The following is an 11,414-nucleotide window of genomic DNA, read 5'->3' as shown; positions in this document are numbered from 1 at the left end:
GAGGGAGGGAGGGGAGGAAGGGAGGGAGGGAGAGAGAGGGAGAGAGAGGGAGAGAGAGGGAGATTATTTTTAACCACAAAATGACATGGGTATAAGGCATACAAAGCAGCTGAGAGCCTTCGTTAGGAGCTGTATTAACGACCACCTTGTTCTTGGATCACTTGGTCTTCAGAATGGAATTAAGTTAATCTCTGCTTCTGAGGTCAGATTTTTTTTTATAGAATCCTGAACTGATTAATATTATGGTTTTTCTGTTCCTGTTATAAAAACGCATCTCTATGTTATCACTGGTAAATTCACAATATTCAAACCTCCATATCACATCCTATATAAGTGAGGCTGCATTTTGGGGGCTGAGCCTCTGGCTCCATGTGAGATTACAGCTTATTCTCCAATTAATTATGCAGCAGCATATCTGGCTAATAAAATCTAAACAAAGGGCTTTTAATCCAATTCACAGTTTTCCCCCTTCCACTGTGAGCAGGCTGTCAAACATCATCAGATTCTGCATGTAAAGCAGAGAGGAGGCAGGCATCATCCCCACCTGCTTAGCAGGATTGTAAGCAGAAAGCTTCAAGTCAGAGAACAGTTGGCTGTGCAGATGGCTGAGACAGAAGACTTGGGGAAAAGCCACTTGCTGAGTGCAGCCCAGAGTCAGGAAGAGACCATTCGAGGGTTGCAGACGGAAACACTTCTTTGGGCTTCTTGACTTGGTTCAATGAATGGGTGAGAACTCAGAAGGAGAAAGCTTAAACATTAGTAAAGAGTGTCCCAGGCATGCTTTCCAGACACCACTAACAAGTGTCGTGGTGCAAACTGACTCTCCTGTTTTCCAGGTTAAGAAAAATGATGGAAGCCCAACAGGCAAATTGATTTACCTAAGACTACACAGCACTTATTGATCCTCTGCCTTGTTTTTTTGGTGGAAGGTCTTAAGATGACCACTGGGTGATGATCCTATGTCCACCTCTGAAATGTTGAATAGAGATACCAGAGTGTATCATGTGCTGTCTGACCTTTAAGATGTGCCTTTATAAATGGAGAGAGTAAAATGAACACATAAGGGCCCAGTTAAAATTATTAATGTGCTGAACTGTGTGATCAGGACACAGTCTATCTGTCAAGGTTCTCTGTAGGAACAGAACTGATAGAATCAATATTTATATTAAGAAGGTTTATTACATTGTCTTACAGGGTGTGGTCTTGGTAGGTCAGGAATGAGTGTCTTGTATTGTAGGGGGAGATAATCGGATAGTAACTCAGTTCATGAAGTGTCTGAGCAATCCCAATTGGGGCAGAAGACCCGGAGGATTCCTGGAGAGCTGTTGGTCTTCAGTACACATTGGAAGCCTGAAGGGTTTCAGTACACAGCCTAAAGAAGCTGGGCTACCATCAGAGATAGAATCAGCAAAGGAAGCAACAGAGTAGATGAGAGTAGAGACCTATCAAGCACCAAAGGGAAAATATTTCTGTCTTCCATACTCTTTAAGCTGTTGGCAAAAGGGGTCACTCAAGTTTAGAGTGGGTCTCCCCACATCAGTTAAGGCCATCAAGATAATCCCCAGCAGACACACCCAGGCCAACAATGTACATACATCTTCCCTCATTGCGAGTGTCTTTCCAGGTGATTCTAGATTGAGTCAAGTTGACAACTGAACTTAACCATTACACTGGGCTCGCAGGATGGAGCACCACAAAGGGAAAATAGAGTAGTGTGCCAGCTTTGAACACTGCAGAATGAAGAGCATCTTCATTATGTGTCAGCTTATTCTTGAAGGTGAAGAGCCTCATTCAGCCTTCTGCCCAGTGCTTTGGGTGCTGTCAGGAAATAATTATTAAATATTCAAATAAAAATTAGAACCAAGGAGTAAACAAACTTTGATATTATCTATTATACACATGGCAGGTCATGAATACCTTCTGCATTTATAGTCGTAGTAATGTCACACCCAGAGATAACCTGCTCTTATTACCTCTAGACATCCAGGCTTCACAGAAGCCAACTCAGGATCATGCTCAAGCATGTAGATGATGCTTTATTTGGCTGAGGAGATGCCTCAGCAAGGAAAGTACTTGCAACATAAGAACAAGAACTTAAGTTTGAGTCTAAGTATCCACATTTAAGCATATTTATAATTCCTGTTCTGGGGATGTAGAGGCTGAAAGCTCCCTGGGACTCCCTAGTCAGTCAGTCTTAGCCTCAGGTATCACTGAGAAAGCTTTTCTCCAGAAATCAAAGTGGATGGGGCTTGAGGAATGATGAACACCCAGGGTTGACCTCTTAAATCCTCAAGCAGGTATGCACACATGCACATATATACATACATATATGAATGTGAGTCAAGGAGCTGTGATTCAGTAGAACCACTGAATTTTTAAATATTTGTTATAACATTAAGGAAATATATATATTTTTAAATATTTGTTATAACATAGGAAAAATATAAATGTGCATGATATATGACTTCATTGGATATAAAATATGAATTAAAAACTATGGCAGAAAACAATTTCCAACACTAACCTGTCCATCCCCTGTTCCTCAAGTAATCACCAGCAGAGCCTTGGGGAGCTTCTGAGCCTCTTGGAGCTGATGGTTTGTGCTTTGTTGTTGTTTGTTTGTTGTTTGTTTGTTTGCCAGATGTTACTGGGAAGATTGAATGAAAACATGTACCATAAATAAACAACTTAGTGAGTGACACAGAGAGAGAGTGGAGGAAGAGTAAGAGAAAGGGGGAGAAAAAGAGTGAGAGAGAGGGGGAGAGAAAGAGTGAGAGAGAAGGGAGAGGGGGAAAGAGAGAGTGAGAGAGAGGAGAGACAGAGAGGGGTAAAGAGAGAATGAGAGAGAAAGAGAGAGGGAGAGAGAGCTCTAGCATTTGGAAAAACAACAATATAAATATTAGTATCTATGCTTTTTTGCTCTTCAAAGTTACTCAGAAATTGTTCTCCCAATTTCACACATCTCGTATCTGCTGGTCCACACACAAACATGAGCACTCATGTATGAACACACTGTATAGTTTATAAAGTTCACTTGGGATCAGGGAACTAGGATTGCCTATAAGAGGTGGTGGTGCTCCAATAAGCAGAGACTAGTTTTTCAGTGAAAACTAAGTATTTTGGAGCTGAGGAAATTGCTCAATGGTTAGAGCATGAATCCTAGAGTGTAGACCTCTCTCTGAGGGTCCCAATAGATGCCAGGTAGGTATTTTAGCTTACTTATGATTCCATCCCCGGACATTAGAGACAAGGGATCTTCAGAGTGAGTTGGCTATCAAAACTCACTTATTAATGAGGTCCAGGTTTGACTGAGAGATGCTGCCTCAGCCAACAAAGGTGGAAGAGTGAAGATTTCCAGCATCAACCTAGGGCCTCCAAATATGTAGGCACGGCTGTGCATACACAGTTGAGCACATATATATACCCACACATGCAAACGTGTAAACTCACATGTATCCACACCACATACATGTGAAAAGCAAAGACAATAAGTACTCTCGTCACTGTGAATTAGAATAAGGGTCTCATAGTTTTTCAGGCTTTGTACTGTCATTTGTGTTGCTGTGCTCAAATATTTTGATTAGAAGCAACTTAGGGGTTTATTGAACTCAAAAGTCCAGCTTATAGCCCATTACTCTGGGGAAGTCAAGACAGGAGCTCAAGCATTTAGCCACTTTGCATTTATAGTCAAGAAGACTGTGGTAATCTGTGGGATGGCATATACTAGGAGAACATGGCTCACTGAATCAACCATGCAGAGCTCACATGGGACCAAGGAGACTGTAACAGGAAGCACAGGGCGAGTGTGGGCTGCACTGGGCCCTTAGGCTGTTAGCTTGGTGCTTTTGTGGGTCTCCTAACAGTGGGAGCAGGAATGTCTATACTCTTTTTGCCTGCTCTTGAGATTCTTTTTCTCCTGTTTTTTGTTTCTTTGTCCAGTCTTGATATGAGGGCTTTCACCTTGTCTTATTGTTTCTTGTTTTGTTCTGTTTGGATTTACCTCTTAGAGGCTTGCTCTTTTCTAAATAGGAAATGGGGGTGAGGAGTGGATCTTGGGAAAAGAGAAGTTTGGGGAGATAGGACGAGTAGAGACAGGGGAAATTGTGGTTAGGATGCATTGCATGAGAGAAGAATCTATTTTCAATAAGAAAAGAACAAAGAGAGAATAAATGCATAGACCCTCTCAGCTAGCTTTCTCTTCTCTTACACTGTTCAGGATTTCTTGTCTAGGATTCGGATGGTGATGCCCACAGTGGCCTGGGCCTTTCTATGTCAATTAATGATCAAGATGATTTCTCACAGGCCAGCTGGAGTAGAATAATCCCTCATTAAGACTCTCAGGAGATTCTAGGCTTGACAAGTTTATGGTTGTAAGGAATCATTATGGGAAATGAACACAACACAAGATGCCTTTTCCTCTGATCCTTGTACATAGGATAGAATATTTTCTCTGTACTAAAAGTATATATTTTTCATAAAAGTTGAATCCCACAGCTTATGATGAATTCTACAGGGAGAGATAAATATACAAAACGTCATTGAATATTTCAAGTGAGTCATGAGGAGACAGCTGCCTGGGAGACTGGTCTCCTGCTTTGCGTGTTTTCCTGCATATCCTACAGTAGCTGGTCACGTCAGTTACCAGATACCACCCTGCCATCTACTTAAACTTGCAAGTCACTTACTATGTTTCAACACTCAAAGAACTCTCCAGGTACTGCTCCACCATGTCCACTTCTCTCTGTGGAGATCTGTCTGGGGGCAATTAGCAAATCCTGGCAAGATGTCACTCAAAAGAGAAAGCGGGGGAAGCAGATAATCGAGGAGCCAAGCTTAAGTTATGTGGAGAAGAGCCTGTTAGAAGATTAAGAGAGGCAAATTTTAGAACAAAATTTGCCTCCTCCAATCGAAACCACAGAACTCACAGGACAGTTAGAGTGTGGCTCTGTGCTATATAATAAAGAAAAATTTCTGGAACCAATGGGAAAGAAAGGAAGGTGAGGACATCTGCAGTGGAAAATGGACTCACTGTTGCAATTGGTATAATGAGAAGCAGAATGCTGGACTATTAACAAGAAAACACTGTCCTCTGGACATGGTGAGCCAGCCACAGTGTCCTCTGAACATAGTAGGGCAGCTGCATGTATTAACTCTCAGCAACTGTGAAAGTATGCACCAGCCACATGCAAGCCTAAGCCAGACCTATCCAGCATAGCGAGGCAAGGTGGACATGTCATCCTACCCCAGGAGCAAGAGCTATTAACAACTGACAGCTGATGGGAGACTAGGAGCTGCTAGCCTTCTTTACTTAGAGTGTTGTCCCTGGTAAGTCCACTACCATGCTTCTGTGAAAGGCCACACATCCATGAATGTGTGGGTCTCAGAGATTGGACTTGATAGGTAAAAAAGAAAGCAAACACAAGCTTAGATAGTTAGCGAAGGGGGTGAGCCTGGGAATAAATGGAAGAGGGGGTACGATTAAAACACACTGTGCAGAGTTCTCAAAGAACTAAGAAAAATAATCCCATAAATAACTTCCTGGTTTTCAATTTTTATTTTTCTACTTTAAAAAATCATTTTAAGTTACCATGTGCACAGGCGTAAGAGCATAAACACACACACACACAGACACACACAGTGACCTCATGGACATTTTCCTAGATATATGGCATTTTTTTCCTTTCACCCTCCCGCCTAACTGCCCTCCCGCAAATTTCTCCTCCAGATTTTGTGTCCTCCAGATTTTGTGTCCTCCAGATTTTGTGTCCTCCAGATTTTGTGTCCTCCAGATTTTGTGTCCTCCAGTAGAATAGAATGTCCTCAGTGTGCTGAGTTAGAGGTGGGATGGGCTAGCAGCTTTCCTCCTTTAGCAGAGCCAGGAAGGAACATATGTCACATCAAGTTTTATTTGTTCATGAATACTTACCCTTATTTATGACACAAATACTGGCCATCGTCTGTCTCCTGTCTCAGTTTAGGACATTGTCTATCTAGTCATGGACAGGAGATACAGAGCATTGCCTTATTTAGAAGGAGATATAGACCACAAGTAAACACATTAACATCTAAGAAACACAAATACAATTAGTACTGAGTGCTGTGAGAGGCTCAGATGCAGAGTGAAGTAATCGTGCCTAGACTGGTCAGAGGAGCTGGGGCATCGCAACATGGCCTGAGTCAGTGGATGTTGACTGAGTTATAAAAGAATTCGAAGATCAGCTTGACAGCAGAGGCTAAATGAGGGTTAGGGGCTAGAGAATAGTCTCAGGCTGCCACAGGATGTGCAAAAAGGCCAGAGTGGCTGAGATATGGCAGAGGAAGAATAAACGTAACAGGCAGTGTATTCAACCAGTTCTTCACAGGGAATATCAGGCAGGAATTTGGCTAATTACCCCAATGTTATCATTATCACTTTTCTCTGGTTCAAAACTTGAGATCTCTCTATTTGTAGGTAACCTGGCAGGCACATACTGAAGCATAATGTCTCCTTCACTGAAGTACAGATTGTAGTAATAAACTAATGGCTCTGGGAGTGCATCTCAGCTTCCCTGCACAGAAGCCCACTACTGTCTCCAAGCTGTCTTCACCTTCCCAGAGCTCTTGGGAAGTAACCACACATGCTAGTTTATGTCAGAAATAATCTACACAGGAAGCCCTCTCTTGCAGTGCCTAGAATGGATATTAGAAGACAACGCAGTGACTTAAGAAAGAGACACTTCTTGGAAGAGCAAGAGCTTCCTGTGGGCATTTAATTTTGTGCTTCCAGCCCATTCTTTCTTAGCTGACATAATATGTTCTCCTGCTAAGCATCATTGAATTCATGAGGAATGTCCACTGTCGCTCTGGTGTCATTTGAGGACTTGAGGAGTTGTGAATATGTTTTTTTGTACCTCACATAAAAAGGCAACACAGCTAGAGCCAGTGTGATTCTCTTTACAGACCATGGGTCTGTGTGATCAGCTGGTTGACATTGAGTCTCAGTCCTGACTTTTGCTTTTGCCTTTGAACTGTGTGACTGTGTGTGCAACTCATTTCTCTGTTCTAATCCTTAGTTTGCACAGCTGTGAAATGGGGATAAAATTCATGAGTCTATAGAGATCTTGAAATTGACAGAGTGCAACAATGTAGGTAAAATAAGATAGGCAGTGATAATCAACAGACCATCACCATCAGCACTATCAGCAGATCAGCTCTACGTGCACCATCAGTAGCAGCACCAACATCCTTCATCATCATCACCATTACCATCACCATCACCATCACCATCACCATCACCATCACCATCACCAGAATCTCCTTATCTTCCTCACCATCCTCCACCATCAGCAGTATACCATCATCCTCCTTTGCCGCTGGCCAGCCAGTCTGGGCCTCCCTCAATCCGTGGGGAACAGGGTCCTGGTACAGGTTGACAAGGCATTGGTGAAGAAATAATGGCAGACGTGATGCAGGGAAGTTCAGGATCTGAATGTATTTCTCAAAAATGGCATCAGACTTTTACAGTCATTACAAAAGGGAAATGAAAAATCTGGTAGCTCAGCGGTGAAGGTACATCTGAGGCCATCTAAAACATACTGGGTCTAAAGCAGCCACCTCTTCTGTACAGACGCCGCACCCCCCACCCCGCCCCGTCCGAGCTCTCTGGGCCGGGGGGGGGGGGGGGATGCAGACTGCATGAGGCTCAAAGCTCAAATCTCAAATCTCAAATGCTTTCTGCTGCACACTGTCTCACACATACAGTTGGCTCAAGGTCCCGCCCATCCTTAGTAAAACGCCCACTATGCTAATCTTCTGGGCTAGTAGAGACATGTCCCATTCTTGTTAATTCCTAAGATTGGCTCAGCTGCCATATGTGACTGAGAATGAGGATTCTATTTGACCTTGCCCTGGGATAAACAACTCCCATTCTATAACATTCTTTACGAAATTCCAAGCCATGGTTTAACTAAGATGTTGGAACATTGGTAAAGGTCAGAGAGCAATGTCCAATTTTGTTTAACTATAGTAAATCATATCTTGGTGGGCACCTAGCACATGAGTTCACAAGGACATATCTTGGCTATCTCTGAGTTAGAGATGCCACAAATGAATCCCAAGAGACTGGCTTCCTTTCAAGCTTTTTCACCTCTGGTCTGTGGTCAAGCTTTTGGGCTTGTCACAAGATTTCATTGGAATGGGTGTGGCACTCCTTCATCATCAACATCATCATCTTCTTTATTTTCTGGAATTTGTTATTTCTCTTGTGGTTATGACAAGATATGGGGTGGTAAACAACTTAATCAAGGAAGGGCTGATTTTGGTTCACAGTTCAAGGGCATAGTCTGTCAGGGTGGTAGGATCCAGAGTCAAGTGGTCATGTTATGTCTACTGCTAGGAAGCAGAGAAAATGGTTGCTGGTGCTCAGCCTTCTCTTATCTCTATACTCAGCTTGGGACTCCAGACCACAGGATTGTGCCACCCACATTCAATGTTAGTCTTCCAACCTCTATTAACCCAGTCTAGAAGTGCTCTTACATAGAGGCCCAGAGGTTTGTCTCACACATGATTTAAGCTGTCAAGTTGACAATCAATATTCATCACCACACATTTATCTTCCTTCATAAACAGCATTAGTATCCCATCCACTATTACCAGCACAACCATCAGTATCTCCTTTACCTTTGCCATTATCCTCAGTACAAGGCTCTGGACCACCATGTACAGAATGCAAGATCAGAAACCCACTCACTTAGCTTTGGATCCTGCCTCCTTTACTAGTTCTAAATCTGTGATTTCACATAAATTTTGATGTTCCATGTCTCTGTTTCCCCAATTCTTTCTGAGGGTGAGAATAGCACCTACCTCATAGAAGTAGAGTGAGAGTTTTCTACTTATAATTCAGAGAAAGTACATAGAATCAGGGGTGGTCAGCAAGAGTGTTTTATTATGGACAGAAAGGTGTGTTGGTCTGTAATATCCAAAAGGGGAACCCATGTTCAATTACCAAAGCCTGGTCCTAAGACTTGAAGCCAGATGCAGATGGATACTAATCTATATTGTCTTGCTTCCTGGTGTCAAAGATAAATGTGATGCCCTGAATCCTCAGCTTTCCCCTGCCTGGTGCCATTTTGCTCAGGAGATGGCTCCCAGAGGAGACATTGAGTCGGCAGCCTAGCTTGTGTCTACAGGGGGAAAGCAGTGCGATTTCAGATAAAGCCTCCAGCCTCACCCTCCCCACACACTCTTCTTGGTGAACCCTCTAAGGTCTCAATAATTCACCTCAGTCTCCAGGCTCAGACGGGTTGCTTGGAAAAGCAAGTTCTGAGCCAAGGGTTTTGGCAGGTCTTAAAATATTTCCTTCTGTGTGACTGAGAATCACATCTCCATTATGGGCACCTGGAGTGCAGCAAGGCATTAAAACACAGGAATGAGGAACAAATGCAGCCCTCAGCTTATAATTCACCCCTGTCACTGTGAGACCCAGGAACAACTGATGTGACTTGCAGGATGAGATCTGTGAGAAATGAACAGATAACTTTCCGGCTGCATTTGTTTTAATCATATACAATATAATTAAGCATGTTAATAAAGCATTTGCCTATTACCAGGGGCAGCCTCTGATTGTTTCTGAATTTGTAGTAGCTGAAGCTTGAAAACTGCATGTAGCCATTTGCAGCGTCTGCCAGCTTCTCGAGGATTGCCTACTTTTGCTCCCACCTCCCAGAAAATGCTGGGACTCAACAGAGGTGGGCTGTAGAGGTTATAGAGCAAACCTGTGTGTGTGGAGACAAACACAGAGCAAGAATTCGGAATGACTTCCCTGGGACAAAGTGATATATTTGGTAGTTTCAGCTATAATCATTGTAGAAACCACACTGAACACTAAGGTTCAGGAGGCACAGACAAGGTATTGTTGTTAATTAAATACCTTGTTCATAGCAGGATATGTGCTGCATTGTGTATTTGTTTGTTTATTCATTAGTTATGTTAGAGATTGATCTCAGTGCATGTGAGCAATCACTGTACTACTGAGCTCTGCCTCTCTGATAGATGTATTGTTTAAATTGTCAGAAAAGGGGAGGAATACAAGAGAAGAATACGAAGGTAAAGAATAGGAAAAGTGATTAGCTCAAGCAAAAAGACACTCAGATATAATGCCAGAGGTAGGGTTTGATCAGTACATTCTGAATTTATTAGTCATGGCTGCCAAATACATCCCTCCTACAAAGATACACAACACACATACATACACAGTACAGAGACACTCAGACACACACACCAAGATAAGTAGGCACACACACACAGACACACACAGAGACAGACTCACACTGACTGGCTTTACATGTGTATTGCCTGCTAAGCCTCAATTATTTATTGACCTCTACATCCCAGGAAAGCCATATTAGCTCTGTATCTTCAAGCTCTCTGTGCACCAGGCACCACACTAAATATTTTCCATGAATTACTGCATTCATTTCTAATTTATAGATGAAGAATCTGAAAGATGGAATAATTTTTCAGCCTAGAGTCATTCAAATCTTACCCAGGAGAGGCAGATTTAAGAGCATAGTGCCTGGCTTCTACCCCCACCATGACCACTTCTACTTCTTCATAAGCAAAAGATAAATGATATGAAGCGAAGACCCACAGAGGCGCAGAGATGCCTGCAAAGACACAACCTGCCACCAAAGAGGAGTGAGAGATTGGCTTTTCAGACTTCTCAACCCTTGGCCTCCCTTCTGGGCTTCAACTTTCAACCTCTGCCTGTGGCACTTGAGCACAGACACTAATTCATACTCGGTTTGCCATTGCTGAGATCCCACTGAGATGACAGGCATAGGCAAATTGTGAAAACCTACCGGAGGAGATTGTTGAAAGTGACGGCATTAGAAATCACTGCAGATTCTGCATTTTGCATAGATTCAGCAGCAGCAGGCAGTTGGGATGCTGAGTGGGAGTGGACTCAACTTGGCTGGTGTGGGATGGAATTCTAGATCTGTATCACTCCTTGCAGGAGCTTCAATGCCTCCCTTCCCATCCATGACTCTTTTGGTTTTACCAATTATTTCATTTCTCTTGCCCTAACACCTCTTAATTGGCTTCCAAGTAAGGACAAAACTTTTAAATTTGCATACAATCCGTGGTTTCAGGTTCAAGGAGGTTTCTTACCTGGAGTTCTAGAGTCCTGAACGCATGCTTGGCTGTGGTGATGCTCACTACACGCTCTCATCAGCTGCAGCAATGTGGCTATCTTACTGATGTAGACTAAGTCATGGGATCAGAGTAGAGGATTTTCAAGTAAGAAAGGACCAAGTGATTGCATCTTATTCATGAGATTATGTTCCAAGGCCCGGAATACATGCACCAAGTTTAAAGTAATGCCAATCGTATAGACACTATGTTTTTCATATATATATATATATATATATATATAT

General features: G+C 42.7%; 1 long non-coding RNA gene across 1 annotated transcript in view; it reads left to right on the top strand.

The window, feature by feature from the left end:
- The window catches only part of LOC116084796, a 60,868-nt gene that overhangs the window by 46,973 nt on the left and 2,481 nt on the right, over positions 1–11,414 (top strand). The gene's annotated exons all lie outside the window — the stretch shown is intronic.

This window comes from Mastomys coucha, unplaced genomic scaffold (assembly GCF_008632895.1).
Source record: "Mastomys coucha isolate ucsf_1 unplaced genomic scaffold, UCSF_Mcou_1 pScaffold12, whole genome shotgun sequence".
Taxonomy (NCBI): domain Eukaryota; kingdom Metazoa; phylum Chordata; class Mammalia; order Rodentia; family Muridae; genus Mastomys; species Mastomys coucha.
The sequence above is the reverse complement of the archived record's forward strand: the minus strand, read 5'-3'. Positions and strand labels throughout refer to the sequence as shown.